The sequence below is a fragment of the Pongo abelii genome, chromosome 6 (assembly GCF_028885655.2).
Source record: "Pongo abelii isolate AG06213 chromosome 6, NHGRI_mPonAbe1-v2.0_pri, whole genome shotgun sequence".
NCBI lineage: Eukaryota > Metazoa > Chordata > Mammalia > Primates > Hominidae > Pongo > Pongo abelii.
The window spans coordinates 2,120,631-2,142,275 of record NC_071991.2 but is presented as its reverse complement, the minus strand read 5'-3'; the positions used below and the strand labels follow the sequence as shown (position 1 = coordinate 2,142,275).

General features: G+C 57.7%; 1 protein-coding gene across 31 annotated transcripts in view; it reads left to right on the top strand.

The window, feature by feature from the left end:
* MAD1L1 (mitotic arrest deficient 1 like 1) overlaps nt 1-21,645 on the top strand; it is a 414,737-nt gene that overhangs the window by 112,053 nt on the left and 281,039 nt on the right. Inside the window, exon 1 of one of the 31 annotated variants that reach the window (XM_054545716.1) lies at nt 16,184-16,323. The exons of the other annotated variants lie outside the window; for them this stretch is intronic. The gene's annotated coding sequence lies outside the window, so the exon portion shown is untranslated. Of the gene's footprint in view, nt 1-16,183; nt 16,324-21,645 lie in introns of those variants that run through there. 31 annotated transcript variants of the gene reach the window in all.

Below are 21,645 nucleotides of genomic sequence, written 5' to 3'. Positions count from 1 at the left end.
AGGTGATCTGCCTGCCTCGGCCTGCTAAACTTTTAGGATTACAAGCGTGAACCACCGCACACCGCCGGTGATTGGCTGTTGTAAGTAACAGTTATCAAGGTGCTAGATAATATTTTAAGACACTTTGAGGTATGAGATGAGGCAAGGCACACAAGGTGGACGGGTCTGATGGGGGCAGTCTGAGCATTTCCCCAGCCCCCGCGGGTTTCCTCTGTCCCAGCCCTCTGGCCACATGTGGGGTGGCCACTGCTCCGACCTGTCATGGTGATGGCTTTTCTGTGGATGACATGAGACAGTGGCAGTTCTGCTTGTCCCTCCAGACAAGCCAGGAAGACACTTCTAAAACTCGAGGCCTTTTCCCAAGAGTTCCTCTGTCCCTCCAGTCTCCCCCTCCCCTCTCCACCCCAGAAGCTACTTTTAACACCTAGGGTCTTTTCCCCAGTGTCTTGGTGCGTCTCGGCTCCCTAGCCCTTCTGTACGCCCTTGCCGGTCCCTCAGGTGTCCACGTGTCCCCACATCTGGCTGCTGCATGGGTCTGCGTTCCTGCTGTGCCAGCCCCCGCCCGGTGCTGGAGCGGGTGGAGAGCGAGGCAGACAGACCTCACCGTCCGGAGCACACAGGTCTGCGAGGGAGGTGGGACATCATCAGGCTCATAGAAAGGTGTGACCTTTCCCTCCCCACCCAACCCTCGAGGACTCCTGGCCCCCAGGCTCTAGTGCTGGAGGCTGAGTTTGGCCAGCTTGGCCCTGGGCCCGAGCGGCCTCCTGCTGGCAACAGTTCCAGGATGCCGTGATCTGCAGCATAGTCCTGCCCCACTCTCTCCCAGTAGCCCAGAGGCCTGTTATTCTGAGGTCTGTGGTTTCTAATGAAGCCCAACCCATGGGGACAGTGTCAGTGAGCACCGGCCTGGCGGTACACCTCTGGCCACCGGGAATCTGTTAACAAGCCTCCCGTGGGGGCTGTGAGGTCGTGCCTGCCACTGCCTGGGAGGCTTCAGCTGGACCGAGTGTGTGTGGTGTATCTGCAGCCTCCCTCATCCCTGCCTGTCCCCGCAGTGCCTGGCAGGTGCTGGGAGCCTGGGTGCGGAGCCTCGCTCTGACGCTGAGCAGAGGTTGGGAGAGGTGGAGGAGCCGCATCTGGGCTTGTCGTCTTGGCAGCACCCAGCGCCTACACCTCACATGGAAATGGGGCTAACCAGTGAGTGGAGACTCAGATCATGAGGCTTCAGGCGGGAAAGGCCCCAGAGCCAGGGTCCAGCTGGTCCTGGTGAATGCTGTGGTGCGGCGCCTGCCCTGGGAGCCTGCGCCGGGAGTGTCCTTGTGGCTGGGGCTGGTGTGCCTCTGCAGGAGCCCTGCCGTCACCCTGCGACTCCACTTGGGCCCAGCTCCCTCGAGTCCATCTGTGCTGTGATGGCAGCCGCCTGTCTTCCTTGCTGGGCCTCCCCACGTCGGGTCTGCACCTGCCCTAGAGGAGGTGTAGGGGTGAAGACCTTCCTCGCCCCGCCCTGGAGGCCACGTCAGCCTGTTGGGATCCTTTTCTGATCCCTGCCTGCAGCCTTGGAAACAGAGGCAGCTCCTGAGGCCCTGCCGTCCCCCGAGTTCCTCCCATGGGGGCTCGCAGGCTGCCTCCCGCCTCCTGTCCCGCACCCCCTGCCTTTCTTGGCATATACTCTTGTTTACAAGTCTCTCTCGAAGTGATACTCTCAGATAATTATTATGTTTCTGAAAAGCCTTGGTTTTGTGTTGTTGGGGAAACAAAGCAACAGAAGACACAGTTCCTGGCTCTGAGGAAGCCTCTGGGTGGGGTGGGCAAGAGTCAGACCCGTGGGGGCGCGGGGAGTCTGGCAGAAGGCAGCGCCCTGGGCATGGGGCTTCTGCTTGGTTCCTGCACTGCGAGTGCCTCCTCCCTGTGCCAGGCTCTGGAAGCCGTGCAGATTGCAGGGTGGTGACCCCACGGCTGCACCTGCAGGCTCTCCAGAGTGTGGCAATCAGTCCTAGGCCTTCTCAGAGGATGGTGCTGCTGTGGAGGCAGAGGCTGGGAGGAAGCGATGGTGGGTGTTGAGCTGGGTCAGACTTTAGGAGGTGCCATTTGCTGTAACACACAGGAGGGGCTGTTGGAGTGAGCACACGCTGCAGCCAGTCTGTAAGGAATGGTCCTGAAGGACAGGCAACTGGGGAAGGGAGACTGTGTTGGGCAAAGCCAGCAGGTGGAGAGGGCCAAGAGAAGGGGAGGTGGCCTTACCATAGACCCAGCGTGGGGCGCGGGACTCCGAGAGGCTCCACTTCATTTGGAGGAGTGAAAAGGCAGGCGCCACCTGGTCCCCAGGGAGAGCCGGAGGGCCTGATCTGAGGATGGAGAGCATAAGCTGGGGCTCCTTCACCCGGGGTATTGCTAGGGATGCCTTGGGCGTGTCCTGGGAAGAGGTGGAGTGAGGAGAGGATGCTGAGGGCAGCTTTCAGGGAATAAGGAGCTCCTGGTTGGATGCTGGGAAGGAGGGGAGATCCCAGATCAGAGTCCTGGACCCCAGCGAGGAGCCAGCCGGAAAGAGCCTAGGGGTCTGGAACAGTTGTTGTGGGACGTATGTGGCTGCCATCTGTGTGAGCTGTATGGGTGCAGCCAGGACTGTGCTGAGGGGTCCCCTGCTGGACTGGCAGGCTCTCCCTCCTCAGGAGCACTCTGGGTTTCGGGGTGCATTGTCACTCAGCACAGGTTACCCTCCAGAGCTCCAGCCCTCTGTCCTGCAGCTGTAGCCCACCTGCCACTAAGTCAAGGGCTTGGAGGCCTCTGATGTCTGCATGTGGGTCAGAGCTCGGGCACGTGCTGTCCCCACAGTCGGGACCTGAGAGCTGCCTGGGGCCAACTTGCACAGGGCCAGGAGGATGTAAAGAGCTGCTCTTGTGGCGTAGTCCAGCTTTGCCCAGCTTCAGAGAGTGTGTGCCCCACGACAGCTCCTGCTCAGCGCATCTGGGTGGGAGATGGCGGGCTCTCACCCCGTCCTAAACCATGTGGGCCACTGTCAGAAAGGGTGTGTGATGGAGATGCGATAGGGAAGGTGCTGCGGAGTGCCACAGCCTGGGAGTTTCTCATGTCTGTGAACCAGGGGCGGGGCACTCCTTTGGTCACTTGTTTTGGGGGCAGAATGGAGAGGGAGAGGAGGGCACTGGGATAGGAGAAATGTCACAGTAGATGAAACACAGCAGAAGGAGTCCGGGCTGCCTGGCCTGAACCTTCTTGCTTTGTGGAAACATTGCTTCCCCAAGAGCACCGGGCAGCAGTCACCCTGCAGCCCTGGAGCTTGAGCCCAGCTGCTCCTGCTTGTCAGCGCAGGGGTCTGGAAGGCAGACCATCACATGGGGCTGGAGGCTGGGGCGAGCCCGGGCAGCTGGGCGTGTGGAGCTTGTGGCCTTGATGGAGGACATCTCAGCTCCAGGTCTGCACTGCAGGTCCAGGAGAGACACAGGAGGCACAATCACAGGGCACCTTCTCCTCTGAGAGCAGGCTGTGACCCAGACGGCTGTGGAATGCTAGGGACGTGTCTGCACGTGCCTCACGTCACCTGTGAAATGCCTGCGAGATAAGACGTGGCTTTTGGAGGGACGTGCTCAGCTGGTGGTAGCCCCTCATCCGGAAGGAAGACTGTGAGCCGAGCCTGCCCCGAGGCGGCATGAACCTGCCCCGAGGTGGCATGAACCTGCTGTGGAGGCGGTGTGTGGGCAGGGGCTGGGAGGGACGGCCCTGTTCCTTCACTTCTGCCACCTGCCCCAGGAAACTTGGACATCGAGGGCCTGTCACCAACAACAGCCTTGATAGTGCTTGCTGGGGAGAAAATGCTGGCCCAGTGTGTTGAGTGGTGTGTATCTTGCCGCGTTCATGCCACGCACTGCGGATGCTGGGCAGACCCCTGTGTGCTCACCGTGCCCACACGGCCAAGCTCTCCGTGGCTCTCACACATCACTCAGGGCTGACCTCCTGCTTCTGGGAGCCTGATGGCAGCACAGGGGGAGGTCCTGCTGGTCAGGAGGGAGGGTTCACCTGCACAGTGTGCCGTGTGGATCTGTGACCGCCAACCATGTCCTACGTGTGTCAGGCGCAGGCCCCGTTCTGCAGAGGAGCCCCCAGAGCAGGGCTGGCACTGTGCCCTGGATGCTGCCCTGTCCACTCCAGTGGAGGGTCTGACAGGCTGCGGCTGAGTGGCACCCCCGGCAGCACAGCGTCCGGCATTGTGGTCAGGAGTGGCCGGCTGGCGGCTTGGGGTGAGTGTCGGGTGCACAGGATGGAGGGGGGGTAAGGGGCACTGAGCTGACCTGATGGGCTGGAGGCTCCTAGGGCAGTTGGGTGGCCTGATCCTCTCCTGTCCTGCCCCCTGCTGAGGGACACTAGGGAACATTTGGGGGTATACTTGAGGGGCCATTGCTATGCAAGGGACTGGGGCCAGGGATGCCGAGTGTCTGGCAGTTGTTGGGATGTTTGTGGATACAAGTGAGTTGTTTTGCCCCAAAGGCCAGTGGGGCCCTGTGGATACACACACTTCATGGTTGGGTGCTTCGTGCTGCTGTCCTCTCCCTGGTAGGGCTTCTCTCTTCTCTCACCCCTGTGTCAGTTCACTCTCACGCTGCTAGTGAAGACATACCCGAGACTCGGTGATTTATAAAGGAAAAAGGTTTAATTAACTCACAGTTTCTCATGGCTGGGGAGGCCTCAGGAAAATGACAATCATAGTGGAAGGGGAAGCAAACACGTCCTTCTTCACTTGGTGGCAGGAAGGAGACGTGCCGAGCAAAAGGGGGAAAAGTCCCTTATAAAACTGTCACCTCTCTGGAGAGCTCACTCACTATCACGAGAGCGGCGGTGTGGGGGGAACTGCCCCTGTGATTCACTCATCTCCCACCAAGTCCCTCCCATGACACGTGGGCATTATGGAAACTAGAATTTCAGATGAGATTTGGGTGGGGACACAGTCAGACCATATCATTCCACCCCTCCTCCTTGTGAATGGGCAGCTGCCTGTCTGTAGAGACCACGACCATGTGGGTGGCCTCTGTTTGTGGGTTTCTCCCAGCCTCTGTGCCGCCCGCACCAGCAGTGCTTGTGGAGCTGGACTGCCTGTTAGTTTGCACAGGGGTTGACTTGGCTTGGGAAGGTGCCCTTGGGAATGGGGTGCAGCTTCCCCTTGCTCCTCCTTGGCAGTGGCCCCTAGGGCCTGCCAGACTGTTCAGGAAGGAGGGGCCTGGGGAACGTGGATATTGCAGGAGACTCTTAGCTGCTTCTGGTCTTTCCTGCCCACCTTGGCTGCCTGCCTGGCTGCCTCTGCCAGGCCTGTCCTCTAGAAAAGGCTGTGTTCCCAGCGTTAGAGCCTGGATCCCTCTCCTGCTGCACTGGGAGCTCCCCAAGGTCGGGTTTCCTTGTCTTCGGGTGGCGCCCAGTGCTGTGCCATGCTGGGTGTTTGCTGTGGGCCTTCACTTGTTCATTGCAAATACTTCTTTGTCTCCACCGTCCTCTTTACCAAAGGCACACTTCAGGATCTCCTGGGACTTTGTGCAGCACCGCCCAGGCCTGCAGAGGCAGGGTGCAGACCACCTCGTACTCGGTGATGTGCCTGCCTCCTCGGCTAAGGCCCTCTCACCAGCTCTGGGACATCCAGACGCCTTCCTCCTGTTGGGTGTGGTGGCCTGTCCTGCTTCTTCCTCAGGCCTCTTCTCTGGTTTTTCTGCTCCAGTCCGATGGACCTGAGCCCCCTGCACCAGTATGACACATGGGCTGTTACTGCTTTTCCACTGACCGCCACCTCCCGCAGCCCTGTGTACACACAGGAGCCCCCCCCAACCCTCTGGCTTGCCACACGTGGGTACCTGCCTTATCCAGGCCCTGCCCACCTGGGGTCTTGCTGGGGACACCTCGATTTCCCTGCCCTGGCATTCGTCGTCTGCGCTGGCTGTCTGGGGGCTCCGCAGTCCTCCCTGGCGAGGCTCTCGTCTCTTAGAGGACAGACGCTCCTTGTCGCTCCCGTTCAGGTAGCGTTTGTTCAACACCTGGTGTGTGCAGCCCACTTTAGGTGCTTCAGGAATGAGATGAGTCAGGCCTGAGTCTTGTTCGTCCTCCGGCACTTGGCACACACACAGCCGCTTGCCCTCCAGCTGCACCCACACACTCCGCTTCCCGGGCCTGGCTCTCGCTCCCTTCTGTGCTGGGAAGGGGCACAAGAGGAGCTTGGAGCTGGGGCCACCAGGAGCAGCAGCCGACACGTCAGTGTGGACAGTGAGGTCCTGCTCATGCCCTTCAGCTTTTTCTGTGGTCGCCTTGGCCCTTATTTAGTGTTGAGGAAACAGAGGGATATTCGGGTTAGGGAGTGTGGTTAAGTGGTGGGCAGTGGGGCTGGGCCCCATTCCCAATGAGCCTTATCCCCCCACCACTGTCTCCGGCAGCGCAGCCCCATTCTGTGTTTAGGTGGTGGGCCTGGGGCAGGAGGAAGGGGAAGTGGGACAGCTCATCTTGCTCTGAGAACTTCTCTCCGCAGGGCCCGCCACCGTCCCCCTCCTGATGGCAGCGCCTCGGCTGTGCCTCAGTGCGTTCCCTCTGCTGCGAGCGCTCCATGCAGGTCACGCGTGGCAGGTCCTTCTGGTTGGCCAGGAATAGTCCTGACCTTGGGGGCAGGGCCGTGGCTTCCCTGGATGTGGCCATGCAGGAGCCACACAGACTGAGTGTCCACAGGCCCGGCGTTGACACATGTGGAGCCTCCATCCAGCCTCCTCTGACTCGGGAACACGTGGGGACCCTGTCTAGCACCTCCTCTGACCCCGGAACATGCGAGAACTGCTGGGAAGGGTCCTGAGCCAGCGCCCCGTGGTGTGAACGCGGCCTCGCGTCCTCCTGCGGGGGTGCTTCCGTGGTGTACCAGTGGTGGGCCCCAGGTTCTGGGGGAGCCCTGGGTTGCGGGGCGGGGATACAGACTGAGTTGGCGCCTCCAGCTGTTCGGGCTCTGATGCAGGTCTCCCAGGCGCTTTGCTCTTTTCTGCTGCACTGGCCCCTGTCACCGTTTCTACCCTGAGAACAGATTCTTCCGGAAGGCTCCCTGCTGGTGCGGCAGTGCTCACCGGAAGGCGGGGCTTTGAGGCCCTTGTGTTTGCAAAGCAGATTGTTACCGAGAGCCCAGAACTACCTGTGGGCCTCAAAAGATGGGTGTGACAGGTGTCTTGTGTGAAGGGCCAGAAGGGACTCTTCGGGGTTTGCCGGGCAGGCGGTCTCTGTCGAAGATGCTGAACTCTGCCATTGTGCTGTGAGAGCAGCAGTGGCGATTCGTATTTGATTCTGGGTGGCTGTGCTCCAACAAAACTTTGATAAAAAAAAAAAAGTTGTTTACAAAAACAGGCTGTGGGTGGGATTTGGCCACAGGCTGTAGTTGTTGGACCCTGTTAAGAAACCACCGTTCAAGTCGTAGCCATGCTCATCTTCATGAAGATCCTTCCGTCACGTGACGTCGATTTGGGCCTTGCTGCAGGGAGGCGACCCGCAAGATTGATCCCGGCAGCCAAGCTTTCAGTTCTCCCAATTGTCTCTTTCAGGAAGGATGCCCTAGGACCATACACTTTGTGGCCTTAAGGAGGATGGCGTCCTCTGGTGTTAGCCCCGGCCGGGCGGTGCTGCAGGGTGGGAGCTGTGCTCTGTGTGGGGAAGGACCCCAGGTTCCCTGCTCAGACTGTGGGCTGGCTCAGGGCCCTCCCTCCCGAGGTGTGTTGAGATGGCGTTTGGGATGAGTCATTACCATCCGGCCATTTCCCCTTTTGTCTTTCTCATGTGTCTGGCATGTTCTTCTGGGAACTTTTTATTTTGACATAATGTTACACTGACAGAAAAGTTGCAGAAGTCGTGGAGAATGTTTCTATGCACCCTCCGCCAGCTTTCCCGAGGGTAACGTCTTGTGAGCCCGTGTACAGTTATCAGAAGCTGATAGGTTATCAGAAGGCCTGTACAGTTATCAGAAGGCCTGGGTGCAGCAGGTGCGGGTCCTGACTGCGTTCAGATCTTGCCGGCTCTCCCACTGAGCTCCTTTTCCTGTGCCAGGATCTGGCCTGGGATCCCCCTGGCGTTTGGCGGCCCCGTCCCGCCCTGCACTCTGGGACAGGAAAGACTCTGCTCCTCGGTCTCTCCTGTCGTCGTGACCCCGCCTCTTCGAGAGCACAGGCTGGTGTTTTGTGGATGTTCCTCAGTTGGAGCGAGTCTGATGTTATACATGGTTAGGTTGAAGCTATGCATTTTTGGACAGAAAATCGTAAGAGGGATGTCATGTCCCTCTGGGTGTGTGATGTCGGGGTGTGCGATGTCACCATGTTCTGTTGTGGGTGTGGTCACCCTGGTCACCTGGCAAAGGCCTCCCTAAATGCATGGCTGCAAGTTTTGTTCTGATAATTAATAAGTATCTTGGGGAAGATGCTTTGAGACTATGCAAATATCCTATTTCTTTTTTTTTTTTTTTTGAGATAGAGTCTCGCTCTGTTGCCCAGGCTGGAGTGCAGTGGTGTAATCTCGGCTCACTGCAACCTCTGCTTCCTGAGTTCAAGCAATTCTTCTGCCTTGGCCTCCCAAGTAGCTGGGACCACAGGTGCCCGCCACCACGCCTGGCTAATTTTTGTATTTTTAGTAGAGAGGGGGTTTCACCATGTTAGTTGGGCTGGTCTTGAACTCCTGACCTCAGGTGATCCACCCACCTCGGCCTCCCAAAGCACTGGGATTACAGCTGTGAGCCACTGCGCCTGGCCCCTATTTCTTACAAAAACTTCTCCTAGTTCAAGCATCCATGGTGCATCTCAGCTGCGGGGCTCGTCACCATGGCCACAGGGCGGTTTTCTGTCCGCCCGTCTCTTCCGTGTTTCCTAAGTGGGACTCTTTGCTGAGGGAAGCTCTGCCCCTGGTCCCTGTTTCCTGAGTGGGACGCTTTGCTGAGGGAGGCTCTGCCCCTCGTTGAGTAGGTTATTTGTGTCAGTTACTTCCTTCTCTGTTTTACTTCATGGACGTGACCCAGTGCTCTGCTGATTTGGTTCATTCACGTTATTTCAGCCTTGGCCACTGGGAACTCTCACAGTTGGGCTCTCGTGCCCTGTGATTCGCCCTCATCTTTTTTTAAAGCCTTTTTTTTTTTTTTTTTTTTTTCAAACTATCTGGCACTGCAGGATGCTCTAAACTTAGATTTTTCCTGCCGTTTTCCCGCAGTCCGCCACTTTCCCAGTGAGCCCTGTTTCCTCTTGTTGCCGAGTGCTGCTTAGAGATGAGATGTGGATGTGAGGTGCTGCCTGCTCTGGGTGCATCAGGGCCCCAGGGCCCCTCGGTGGGGACCCTGACACTGGCTCCATCCAGCACCCGTGGGCTGTCCTCGCCTCCTGTGCTGTCTCCTTGGTCTTGAGAAGCCCAGCTGTCAGCACACACCATGTTTTACTTACCCATCCAATCCTCACGTGCGCATAAAATCTTTCTGGAGTTGCTAATCCACAGCTCTGTGAGGAGAGGTTGACTCGCAAGGGTGCAGTGTTTGTGGACAGGCCTTTCTGTCCTTGGCCTAGCGTTCCCAGTGGAAGTGGCGTTTTCTCAGCACCGTGGGTGCCGTCGTGTTTCCCACTGCCTGGCATTGTGTTCTTTGTTTGTGGTTCCTTTAGGTTTACCGCGTAGAGCTGGTGTTTCATTTTGAGTCTTTTTCATTCTGGTTGATTAAAAAAACTGTAGATACAGCCTCATTTGCCCTTCTGCTGTGCATCTGTGCATTTTCACATGCCTGGGGCTGACTTGCAGCCCCACCACCCCAGACTCCCCTCCCTGGCCACCCCAGCATGCCTTCTGTCTGGTGATTTTGCCTTTTCCAGAACATCATACAAATGTGGCATCTTTGGCTCATGGAGGTGCATTTGGGACTCACTGCATGGCTGTGTGAATCGCAGCGCTGCTTTTCGTTGCTGAGTGATGCTCCAGGCACGGCTGCTCCGGGTCTTGTTTATTCACTCACTGGTTGAAGGACATCTGTGTTGTTTCTGGGTTTGGTGAAATGGAGTAAAGCTGCTGGAAACGTTGGCTTTGTATGATCTAAACTCTTACTTTTCCTTGAGCACATACTTAGGAGTGGAACTGCTGGATCCTGGCATCCTTTTAACTTCAGAAGACATTGCCACGTGGGTCTCCACAGCGGGAACCATCCGGTGTGTGCGTTCGTGGTGTGTGCACATCCAGTCCGCACAGGCCTGCTCATGCTGGGCCACGCCAGGGTTTTGGGCTTAGCTGTCCCCACAGGGCTGCGTGGGCTGTGTGTTGGGTTTTCCAGCGTGTGGCTACCTGCCCCAACCTGGCGTCAGACAGTTGCTGTGGTGCTTTCTGCAGCCTCCAGCCGTCTTGGCTTGCACAGCCCTCTGGACTTCTGGTCATCACGGAGTTGTAGCCCCTTTTCCCCACCTGATTTCCCACGTATCGGGATCAAATCTAAGCTGGTTTCGTTTTGCTTCCTCTCAAGTCTTTTGTCTTTCCTCCCTTCCTCCTTTTTCACTGATCTCTGTTCTCCGGTGACTTTAGGGAAAGACTGTACCTCATTCATTCCGAGGCACGCTCTTTGACTAGAGCAGAGAGCAAGGGCTGAGGAGCCACAGTCTCAAAAGCTCCTTGCCGCCTGGGAGGCTTCCACGCCTGGGACCGGGGGCTGGGCAGCCAGCGTGCAGAGGTGGAGGGGCGCATGGAGGCGCCTGCGGGCTCTGAGGCCCGGCTTCCCGAGCCCCTCTAGTCTTCATCTGTGGGATGATCACACAGACCGCACGGTGTGAGGGGAGCGAGGGGCGGGCACAGTGGACGCTCAGTGTGTGTGCTCCTCTTCTCTCCCTGTTTCTTCTTTGTTCCTCTTGTTTTTAATTTACTTTTCCTCGGAGGACTTGGCCGCAGCATGCCCTGTGGACTTGAGACCGAAGCTCTCTTCCGCTCTTTGTACCCTGCTGCTTCCTGATCCATTCTTTCTCCCTTCACTTGTGTACAGGACTCGAGGGAGGGATGGGGTGAGAGCAGAGCAAGCCAGGGACGTAGTGAGCTTTGTTTGGACAGGAAGGGTTTGCCCGCACCGTCGTCTCCTCGGCTCTGCTGGGAAACTGTGTTTGAGGGAGATGGTGGGGTCTGAGCGCAGACGACTGTTGTCCTGTGAGATGCAGAAAGCGCTTCTTATGGGCGTGCACCACGGAATGCCCTGCTCGGACCGCACTGGGGGCAGGCGGTGAGTCTCGGTATAGAAGTAGCTTTTATTGATTGGTGAAGCCCGTCACAGTTCCGAAAGCATCTCAATAGTCTGAAATGATGGCTCTTCAGCAAGAAAAATTTGATTTGGGACAAAAGGGAGACACTTGAGACCCAAAACTACTTGCCTGTGTTGAGGATGGGAAGGAGGCCTTCATCTGCCGCATGTCTGAGTCACTCCAGAGTTTTCTCCACTGCCAGTATGAGTCAGAGCGAATCATTGTTGGGTTGTGACTTCAGAAGAAGTGAACTCTGTCTCAGGCTGTATTAATAGAAGTAGATGCTTCACAGGAAAGGAGGTGGCTGTGCGAGTCACAGCCCTGCGGGGTCTGATTTCTGCTTTGGGCGTGGCTTCTGAGCCGGGACCTCGAGGCACCGAGGGAACAGGAGCAGCCAGGCAGCTGCCCGCTCAGTTGTGCCTGCTGTGTACCGAGGCGTGGGGCATGGTGGCACGGCTGTGAGCGCACAGTCCAGCCACAGAGGGAGGCTTCAAGAGGCTTCGAGGTGCTGCCATCTGGACATCTGTGTCATTTTGATAACGTGTGAGATCAGTGGAGGGGAGCCTTAGGAGAATCGGCTGTGGTTTAATAAACAGAACTTCCTGCTGCTTTGAGCCAGAGCCTCCTGGACTGGAAAGGCGTGGGCCCCATGGCCACCTCCGGCCTGCACAGCTGGGTCTGTGCTCTCACGACTGTGCTGAGCCCACGCTTGTGCCCTTATTAGTGGCCTGACCTCTGCGCCGTGGAGAAGAGGGGTGGATGTTGTCGCCAACTCTCAGACTTCTTGTGTGTGTTCAGAAAGTACCCAAACTGATTCAAAGGAATAATTAGCGTATCCTGTAAGATATGAATCTTAATTCCTAAATTACATATTTAGCAGATTGTCCAAAATAGCACTTGTAATGGCAACATTCAATTAGTTTAAAAAATGTATATTATTGCAACACTCGCCATGAGTTTTATTTAGAGGTTTCTAAATATAATGCTATAAAAACACAGAAGTGTTTAAAACTATTTAGACCCACACAGCCGCAGTGAGCTCTTGCTAAACTTCCTATGTTAACCAGCTCTTGACAATCTTTGATTGTGGGGAAGTCTTCTGATGTAGTCCCTAAAGCTGACGCCAGAGCATCTCGAGGCTGTTGGGGGCTGTTGCTGGGATCCTGAGGCCACACACCTCCCTGCTATGAGTTCTGATGTTTACAAACATAGGAAGTGAGTTGAAATGACACAGTCCTTGGGGCCCCACTCCTGAGTGTCCTCCTGGGGTTGGCGGGCGTGGGGCTCCTGCTGTGCCGGGTTCGGCTCCTGGGTTGCCGTGTTCCCGTGTTCCCTGCTGCTGCTGCAGCCGCTTCTCCTCACCTGATTCTGTGTGCGTCTCCAGTGCCCTCATGGGCTGCTTAAGGCAGGGACTGTCCATGTGGCCTGAAGCAGCAGCTGAGGCCAGGGAAGTTGCATAGTTGCATGTAATTGACACCAGAGGGCTGGCCTCATTTCAGGAGGAGCAGAGCTCGGGTTTTCGGTCTAGATGGGAGATAGGATGGTGATGGGCCCACAGGCAGGGCCTGTCCTCTGATGGGAATCCGAAGTGAGTGCGGAGGACCCAGAGCTGAGGGTAAGCAGCTCTGAGCTGCAGAGTGGGTGCAGGGAGGCTGTGTGGGCAGCACAGGGATGCGTCTGGAATGGCTGGGTTGGGGTCTGGAACCCACACTTGGTGGCGCCTGTTTGGTCTGTCCTGTGCTCTTCCTGCAAGCCCTCGCCGGGGGCCCTGCGCTTCCCCAGGAGCTGCTGGCTCAGAGATGCGCCAGTGAAGAAGGGATGGAACTGATCGTGGATCGGGCTGGCTCCTGGAGGCCACCCGGGCCCACTTCTGACAGCCGCTCCTGCCGTGTCCCCACCTCAGAAGGAGCTCGAGGCTGAGCCATTCCCCCAGGGCTGCTGCCTTTGTTTCTCCCATTCTGGAAGGAGATGAAAGTTTCTACCGACCTTAGAGAGAAAGCCAGAGTGAAACCCCCTCTGCCAACCCCTGGCTCCCTGTGAAAAGCCTTCCTGGTAATCAAGTGTTTACAGAGGAAGGCTTTGTTCAGACCCTTTCTGGGGCTCTGTATGTTTAAACAAAGAGCTTTTTAGACCTAAACACAGATGTTCATTTGAAAATGAAAAATCAAATTAAGCAGAACCAGCCTTTGAAAGTTAATGCCCTACAGCAAGTAAAACAAAGGGAGAAAAACACTGTGTTGTAAATTTCACTTAAATAACTTTTTATTTTAAATAAAGTTTTAAACTAAAAAAGTATAATTTGAAAGCCACTCATCTTCCTCTCTGTCCTCCAGTAGAACATCTGTGCTGATTCTGACGCGGATGAATGACATGAATTAAACCAAAACCGTCGGAGCGCTCTTTTTACCATAATTACACCTTGTTCATTTGTGAGACACAATGTGGGGATGAAATGCCAATTAAGCCTGCTATGGTAATGAGGTGGGGCCTGAATAGTGATCAGCGGACATGAATCCCACCGGAATTCATTTGCTACAGCCCCCAAGTTTGTTCTGTTCTGATAGGAATGTTATCGTACATAATGAAAATCTTTAGTGCTCCTTGTATTTAAAAATGATCCATTTTGGGGTTTTTGGTCAGCAAGTTTTAAAACAGGTGTTTTCCGAGCACCTGGATGGGTTCTATGTCCCCGCTGAGCATCCTGTTGTGGGGGGGTGGGGGGCGCCGGTGTCTCCTGCCCCCTGCCTGGACTCTTCTGTGGAGAGCTACGGTGTCACAGCCTGGGACACAGTCCAGCGACATGTGCCAGGCACCATCCCCATGGGTGCCCTTGCAGGTCTGGGTGGCACCTGAGAAACCATTTTCACCCATCACTGTGTCCATGCATTTACCATCTTCGACCCTCAAATACCTTCTAATGTTTTGAAACATAGGAAGTGCGTTGAAATTATCGAAAGCACTGTGAAGGAAACGCTTTGGGTGTTGTGGAATGACAGGGTGGGAAGGACGTCACTGGAGGCCAGGCGGGGCATCTCCAGGAGGCAGCATCTGAGCAGAGGCCTGAGGGCAGCTGGGGGCTGGGCAGGGGTAACCAAGTGGGACAGGTGAGCCGCTGGGACACCAGCAGGGCTGGCACCGTGTGGGGATCACAGCATGATTGCAGCAGGCAGCTGTTGAAGACTGGAAGCGTGGCAGTGGCATGGTTCCCTCACACAGTCCAGGCGAGCCGCCAGGACGCCGGCAGGGCTGGCACAGCACGGGGATCGCAGCGTGATTGCAGCGGGCAGCTGTTGAAGACTGGAAGCGCGGCAGTGGCATGGTTCCCTCACACAGTAGGAAGAGCGACCTGGAGAAAGAGGCCTTTGGGACAGGGAGCAGGAAGTGTGTCGGTGCGTGAGGATGCAGGGGTCCAGCGAGGAGGCTGCGGGTAGTTCAGGGGGAGGTGGTGGGGTGGCAAAGACCACCCTGCAGTGACCACATAATCCTCGAGGGCCAGCCCCCTCTGCCCCAGGGCTGCTGTGGCTCGGGCTGCAGCCTCTGGACTGGGCTTCCTGCCACCAGATGCTCCAGCAGCGAGACCTCACCAACTCTGACTGTCCCGCCCCACACACTCCTGGCTCACCACCTGCAGGGAAGGTGCTTGTGACTCCTCTGTGTTGCCAGGGATGTGGGCCCGGCCTCCTTCCACGCCTCGTGGTGCCCTGCCATCCTCAGGCCTTCCGGCTGTCCCAGGCAGCCAGGTGCTGAGCGATGCTGTATGTGGGTGCCCTTCCTGTCCTTGGGACCCAGGCTGTGGGGCCGGGCCCTGTGAGAACGCACGGCGTCAGGAGCCTCCTGGCTCTTTCACACTAGACTACGCTCCTCTAGGGGACTGGGCCAGCTGCGTCCTAGACCCCTGTGCCCCTGCCCAGGTCTGCACTCAGCTGTCTCTCAGCCAGGGCCAGGAGGGTCTCCATCACGAGTCTTCCTGGGGGCTGAAGGGTGACTGGCTCCCAGCTGAGAGAGCCGGCCGCAGCATGGACTCATGACAGCTGGGGAGGGGCAGCCCTGCAGAAGGGACTGAATGGTGATTTTCCTCTCTCAGGTTTCGTGGAGGCCCTACAGCCCATGCGGGACAACACGTTCCAGTGCAGCTGCAGGCGTCTTTTGTGGGACGGGCCGAGAGTGTGATGGGCTATTCTAGCCTGGGTCTGGTGGGCTGGAGAGGAGGGAGGCAGTCTCCTCGGAAGGATTTGTGCCCCTGGCCTGCCTTCTTCCCCTGCCCCTAGGAGAGTGGAGCTCACGTGTCCTCCTTGGTGTTAGGCGGGGTTGGAGAGGGAGCCTCGGAGAGCCTGCTGGCTTGGCACAGGTTTCCAGGAGCACATGTGGGAAGGGTAGGGTGGGGCCGGGCCTGGGAAGGGGGAAGAGTGTGAGTGACCATGGCCGTCTCCAGGGATGGACATGTAGATCCGATAGAGAAGCGGCCTGCCGTGCTGGCGCCTTTCATGCAAGGCACTGACGCAGTGGAGGGGCGCGCTGCCGATGTGCCAGCACTAAGGGCCCAATTCCTAGCCTAGGCCTAGTGGGGCAAGGGCCCAATTCTTAGCCTAGGCCTAGTGAGGCAAGGGCCCTGTGCTGGGGGTGGGAGGTGGGACTGTGTGCTGGGCAGGGTGGAGGGGCGGGGCCATGTGCTGGGGCAGGGCTGTGTGATGGCTGGCGCTGTGTGTGATAGGTGGGTCTGGGGGGTGGGGCTTCGTGCTGGGCAGAGTGGAGGGGCGGGGCCATGTGTGGGGCAGGGGCAGGGGCAGGGCTGAGGTGTTGGTGCCCTTTGGTTGTGGGGCCGCAGCTGGATAGGGCTCTGGGACTGTGCTCCAGAAGGTGTTGCTAGGTGATATCTGTGACGATGGGGGCCTTTCCTGCTGCCCTGCCCTGGAGCTGGGGAGCGGGGTGGGTGAGCAGCGTTGAGGAGGAGAGAGCTAGAGCTGGTGGGACTGGGGTCTTGGCTGAGCGTCTCACATGCCTGGACTTTCTGGTCTCATCTGGAAGGTGGTCTCTTACTGGACCGTGCGGGAGTGAGGAGACAGGCCGAGGCCACCAGGTAAAGCAGGGCTGTGGTGAGAGAGGCCCCATGTTCCCTCAGAACCCTCACAGTGCGTGGCTGGCCTTGGCAAGGCTGCATGGCTGGTCCCAGGGCTTCCTGGCCTCGTTACTTCCTGGCGTCAGAGCACTGTAGGAGCAGCCACAAAGCAGACATTCGGGTTGTCCTTTATCAGTGCCTTGGGTGACGATCCATGCTCCCTGCCTTGCCCTAGCACAGGCTGTGCCTGCCCACCCTGCCGTGGAGCCCGCACTTTGCTCTGCTGCTGCCAGGCCAGCCAAGACCGCCCCGTAGGGCACTGCCATTTCTTCGGCATGTTCTGCCCTGCGAGGCCTTCCTCCCCCTGCTCTTAGCTGGGCCCCCTCACTCCACCTCGCTGCCGGCTTTGTTGTCTTTCAGGCTGTGACCACCTGAAGCCAGCTCGTGTGTTAGTGCTCTTTGTTAGTAACCAACCCCTTGCTGGCAGAGACCTTCCCTTTCTGCTCACTGGAATATCCCCAAGCAGGATGGTGCGGTGTTTGTGGCCTCAGAGAGTGAGGCTCTCCCGGGCTGCAGAGGCACAGCCAGTTTCTTCCCAGCAGATCTCTTTTCAGAACAGCCCCTCACTGCGGTGTCTGGCCCCTGGGGAAGCCCGGCTCTGACTGGGTGGGTCAGCCCCCGGGCTGTGCCAGGGATCCCATCTCCAGGCGGACTGTGCGTAGTTCCCTTTGTGTTTTAACATTTAGGAAGTGCGCGGTTTCCTTCCCTGAGCTCCGGGAAGAGTCCCCAGGGCTTGCGGGGGGACCTACCCTGCATTGCACATTGGAAGGAGAGGCAGCTGCAGGCTGAGCCCACATGGCTGTGCACGGCCTGGCGTGGGAGCTGCAGCGATTTATGTGACCTGTGCTCAGATAATATAAGTGGGATTTGGCAGTGAGGTCTTTCACGGCAAAGGCGTTAGGGATGTCAGAATGAGGCATGTAAGTATAAAACAGTTATGTTTTCAGGTTAAGAATTTAACAAGGAGTAAATTCATTTAAACCGAAGAGCTGGCTTAAGGGGAGCTTTCGTGGAAGATCTGTAGTTGCTGGCATTTCATTCCTTCTCATTAGAGCCCAGCCTGTCTCTGGTGGCAGAGCGCGTGTTCCGAGTGTCCAGGTGCCGCAGCCGCCCCCTGTAGGCACCAGCGTGCTTGACATGCGGGTCGGGGATCTGAGGCAACAGGCCGCCTCCGCATGCCAGACTGCGTCCCCCTTGGCCTGCTATCAAGCCGCCGTGACGGCTCTCCTTCGCGGAGGGGCGGGGCTGTAGGGGCTGTCTTCCTGTGTTTCCTCTCCAGGGTCTCATCTGCCTTCAGGAGCCTGTGCAGTGCCACTCGGGCTGAGCAGCCTCCGCCAGTGCACGGGGGACTCCGGGCTTGCCTCTGGGGGGGAGTTTGCCGCTCTCTGCTCTGCCTTTGTCCTGGTTCCGCAAATGGAGGCCCAGCCTGCCCTGGTTCCAATCCAGGTTTCTGGTCATCAAAGCAGCATGCCTTTAATAACAGATATTGCCTGTTGTGCAGCTGGCCCGGAGAGCTCTGATCATTAGTTATCTGCCACGAGATGCTTTTGCTCAAGGCAGGCTGCTGAAGAGCACACTCCTTACCTTCATTGAATGATTTCCAGACACCGGCTGCATATTTAATTCTCTGCCGTGTGCCTGGGGGCCTCTTTCTCCCACGCCCAGCGGGGTGGAGTGTTGTATGGCGTGGGATCAGAACTGGTGGTCTCCCCGCATTCCTTGCCTTTTCCCACCCCATCTCCAGAGTCCGGACACCACCTGTGAGACTGTCCCTCTGCCTGGGAAAGCGGAGGGACTCCGTGCACAGTGGTTCAGGGGGTCTGCTTATGCCACACTGCCGGGATCTGGGCAGGGAGGAGGCCAGCACCTGCCCTCTGAGTAGCTGCCTCCCTGGCTCCTCCTCGTGGCCGCTGCCTCCTTCTCCCCTGTGGGATCGGGTCTCAGTGTTCTGGCTGTGCTGCCCGGCTCCTGAGAGGCCTTTGCAGGGGCTCCCAGGGCTGCCTGGTGGTGGGCTTTGCCCCAGTGCTGGCACATCTGCGGTTGCGCCGCCCAACCAAGAGCACGGTTGTCGAGAGCCCCGCCGCTGTGCAGTGGCCTCGGGGGCGGGTGAGATCTGCTGCACGGCTGTATCGCCTTACCTTCTGTCCTCTCAGGTGCTCACCCACTTCTTCCAAACAGAAACGTCATCAGTAGGCATAGCGATGTCCCATGTGCTGTCTACTGAGCGGCAGGGCAGGCAGGCCCAGGCCCTCACCGAGTACAGGAGCACAGGTATGGCTGTGTGTGCGGGGCCCATCTGGGGCAGCCATGGCATGAGCTGCGACCTAGCACTCAGTGTGGCCGGATGGATGGCCTCCCCCTGGACACACCACGTGGGCTGAGAGCTGAAGCGTGGTCGGAGCTGCCCCTTTGTGGGGTGCAGGGGCAGGGGAGAGAGCCTGTTCCAGGCAGAGGCAGCAGCAAGCACAGGGGCCTCGAGGTGGGAGAGGACGCGCGTCTCCAGCAGGCAGGCAGTGTGGCCAGGCCTGACCCAGCGCCGACCCAGGTGTTGGCAGCATCACGGAGGCTGCCTCCTCTGAGTTGTGGAGCTGATGTCCTGAGAGGGGACAGTGCCACCTCTGCCGAGCCTGTTTTCTCCGTGTGCCTTATACACCTGAGGAGAGGCCCGGCTTAGGAGTGGGTAGGAGAAGACGCCGTCTCTGGGCGTTGTCTCTGGAGTGACAAGGATGTGTCGCATGCTGAGGATGGTGTGGAGAGTGGTCCTGAGAGTGCTGGTGACGGTGGAGATGGTGACGGTGGCCATGATGGTACAAGGGTGGCGGTGACCGTGGTGTCACCGATGGTGACAGTGGTGATGGTGGGGACGTGGTGAGAGTGCTGGTGACGGTGGTGATGGTGTGGAGAGTGGTCCTGAGAGTGCTGGTGATGGTGGAGATGGTGACAGTGGCGATGATGGTGCGAGGATGGTGGTGACCGTGGTGTCACCGATGGTGACAGTGGTGATGGTGGGGACGTGGTGAGAGTGATGGTGACAGTTGTGACGGTGATGATGGTGGTTGTGACAGTGGCGGTGGTGGTGATGGTGACGTGAGAATGGTGGTGATGGTGGTTACTGGTGACAGTGGTGAGTGATGATGACAAGTAGCCGTGGTGGTGAGGGTGACAGTGGTGATGGTGACATGGTGAGAGTGCTAGTGATGGTGGCAGTGGTGATGGTGACGGTGGTGGTTATGGTGACAGCGGCAGTGTTGGTGATGATGGTGGGTGCAGTGGCAGGACTTGGCATCTGTTGAGAGTCTGCCCTGTGACTGGTGCCAGGACCTATCCTGCGTTTTCACCTTATCCTGTGCTCTCAGCCTCTTCTGCTGGGGAGACTCAGTCCTGAGTCAGACAGGAGGGTCCAAGGTCAGCAAGGCTGTGTGATCTGCCCACTCCCACCCCTGGCAGATTCCGGCCTCCAGTCAGGGTCTTCCCAGCTGCAGAGCCCCCCGGTGTGTACTGGACCACACCCCTCCTTCTCCTGCCTGGTATGTGTTTATCCAGCATATGTCAGGCGTGGGCCAGCTCGGGCTGTGATGGTGACTGAGACAGCTGTGGCCCTGTGTGCACGGAGCCAACAGCCTAGTGGGTGAGCAGCATAGAAGCTGTTCACTTTGGTGAGCATGGAGCCGGTAGTCTGGTGGGTGGCAGCATAGAGGCTGCTCACTTTGGTAAGTTGAGGGAAGAAGCGTCTTTGTTCCTTACTGGCTCTCAGGGTCCAGGTGCACAGCCTCCTGGATGGAGGCCCTATAGGAATGGAGCCCCAGTCTCGTGCCACCCACCTGGATGGAGACCCGTTAGGAATGGAGCCCCAGTCTCGTGCCAGGCACCTGGATGGAGACCCTTTAGGAGTGGAGCCCCAGTTTCGTGCCACCCACCCGGATGGAGACCCTTTAGGAACGGAGCCCTAGTCTCGTGCCACCCACCTGGATGGAGGCCCTATAGGAATGGAGCCCCAGTCTCGTGCCACTCACCTGGATGGAGACCCTTTAGGAATGGAGCCCCAGTCTTGTGTCACCCACCTGGATGGAGACCCTTTAGGAATGGAGCCCCAGCCTCGTACCAGGCACAGTGGCTGTGGCCCTTCCCAGACTCCATAGCACAAAAGCCCGCATCCTCTTTGGTGTATGAATGTTCCCAAAGCGGAAACTAGGATTTTTCTAGTCCCTTGTGACAAAGGATTATAAATTTTTTCCCATTAAAGGGGAGCAAGTTTCTGAGGGTAGGAAGAAAGCCGTTGAAAACAAATTGGCAGCACTCCCCCCATCCTCTTGCTGATGGGGAAAGTGGTTAATTAGGTGATTTTTCTCTTCCCCTGACACGTGCAAATGAGGCTTCGTTAATAACTGCACTGTTACATAAATGATACGACTTTAACACCAACGTCAAGTTGTCAGGCGTGTCTGCAGAGTGGAGGTGGGGGGCACTGAAGGCCCCTGCGCCCCTCCCGACAGAAGTCGTGCTGGAGCCGCCCCTCCAGTCGCTGGGGCTTGGCCGTGGGCAGCGAGCTGTTCCCCTCCCACCCTCCAACCCCCTTCAGGGCCAGCTTAATTATTTAAAACTGATGATAAAGACAGAATGAGCTGCCAAGATGAAGTGATGATTTGCGGCCGGGACCTGGGGCTCGGGTGGACGCGGCTCCCGCTCTCCCTGCTTGCTTTGTGCTGGCCCAGTGCGGCTGTTTCCAAGGACGCCTTCCGGTTTGCAGCCAGGGCCCAGGACACGGACAGCATCTCTGCTGTCAGGCGTCAGGAAGCCTGCAGGTGGTGCAGGGCCCGCTCAGGGCTTGTCCTGCCAGGACGAGGCAGACACGCCGGGTGGGCAGGTGGGTAGGGTAAAGCAGAAGCAAAGCGGCAGTACCACAGAGCAGGGCGTCAGCATTGTAGTGTCTGGAGTGTGGCATCCCCTCCAGGAAACAGGTGCTTCACGCTCAGAAGCGCCTGGCTGTGGCATGCTTCTTACTATCTGTCAAAAGGCCCAAGGTCGAAAGGCCGTGCTTTCTCTCATAGAGTTTCAAGAGTAAAGGAGAACGCGGAGATCTAGTCAGCTGGGATTTCTAGCTCTGCTCAGAAACAAGCTGGGCTTTGAGACCTTTTCCTCCTCATTTTCCCTGCTGGTCCGGAACAGAAAGTACTTGCAGCTGTCTGCACTGGCCGTCGTAAAGCAGGGTGCACCTGTCTCTCAAACCTCAGTGGTTGCCTGGGATTTGCTTCTCTCCTGTGTCCTCATCCATCAACAGGTAGT